Genomic DNA, 1648 nt, shown 5'->3' with positions numbered 1-1648 from the left:
AGGCCCAGGCCGCTTAACCTTCTGCAATCAAAGTCTGGGCCTCTTATTAGGCTGTTTTTTTCATGATTTGTTAAAATTCCATCTTTTAATCATAGGTCTGTGGTGCCCTTGAGTTGAGTGGCACACTTGAGTTGAGAGGTGTTTCCTTTTGCTCAAGTGTGGACTCGAACTTGAGGCTCAAATTCCTCGATCACTTTAAATAATAGCAATTGATAAAATTAATTAATTAGGATTCTTTAGAGACAAGAGAAAAAATAGAAAATTTTAGTTTGCTTTAGGTTGGCCTTTAAATAACAAAAATGAGACGTGCCTTGCCAAACAAAAATGCATAAATTGCGGGGCCCTCGTTAAATGCTTTATTAAAAATATTTTAGAAATTCGGGACGTGCCATTTAGCGAATTTTCATGGCCTCCCGCAAAGTTAATAAGACGCTAGCCACTTTAGGCGCGCTTTTTAATAATTTTACCTTCTTAAATACGGGTGTGCATTTCATGCGACCCAAATCCAAATCCCAAAACGTTGAATAAGAGGTGTCGAGGATCCGGGTGCATTTTATGTGACGTGATCCAAAAACACATTATTAAACGACGTTCACTTTCATAAAAAAAAAATTAACTAAAAGCGGTAAATAATCTCAAATTGCGCTATAGGTTAGAACATGTATAAAAATCAGATTTTATCCATTTATAATAATTTAAGCGACCGTGCTAGAACCACGGGATCCGGAGCTGCCTAACACCTTCCCTCGGGTCAACAGAATTCCTTATTCAGAATTTCTGGTTCGCAGACTCCAATTGGGAAGACGACAATTTTCCTCGATTTGGGATTTAAGTTAAACCGGTAACTTGGGACACCAAAAGCCAATCCTTTCCCAAGTGGCGACTCTAAAAATAACTAAATAATCCCATTTCGAATAATGTCACTTTAAATGGAAAAACTCCCTTATACATTATCCTTCGGGGTAGGTGTGTAAACAAGGAGGTGTGACAGCTCTGGCGACTCTGCTGGGGACACGAACCCAGAATTCCGATTCAGGGTTCAAGAATTCGATCTTAGTATAATTGTTATATTTGGCTTTATCTGATTTTTCTACATGTTCCATGCTATATGTGCTAAATATTTTACCGCTTTGATATTTGTTGAAATTGTATATATAAACTGTCGCGAATCCCTTCCTCTCTCTGAGTCTTCTACATCATGAAGAAGGGTGCACTTCGTGTAGCTTCTCTTCTGTTTAGAGTCTTTCCCAATTTAGAACGAGGTTTGGATAAGTTGCTAAGCCGGCGAAGCTTCTGTATCCCCGGTATGCTGCCTCCCCCTCGGCTCGAGTTGTCCCGCTCGGGTAGGCCAGGTCCTAGACAATAAACCTAGGGTTTAAACCTAGAAAAAAAAGAGAACAAAACTCATGCCTGATCCCTAGTAGGACGCTGTGTTTTCATCATGTGCATTTGACCTTAGGGGACTCAACAAGGGGTTGGGTCCGTCTAGGACAGGCGACCTGAAATGAATTGACCATCCTGATGCATCTTACGTGCTACTTGCGCATTTATTTGCTCGGCTTTGCATGTTGACCGGCTTGTCTAATGAGTGAAAAATTGAGAAAATAAGGCAGTGTTAGGACTAACTGAGCGGTGACAATTTGTTTTG

This window comes from Nicotiana attenuata, chromosome 11 (assembly GCF_001879085.1).
Source record: "Nicotiana attenuata strain UT chromosome 11, NIATTr2, whole genome shotgun sequence".
NCBI classification, from domain to species: Eukaryota; Viridiplantae; Streptophyta; class Magnoliopsida; order Solanales; family Solanaceae; genus Nicotiana; species Nicotiana attenuata.
This window is presented reverse-complemented; position numbering follows the sequence as displayed.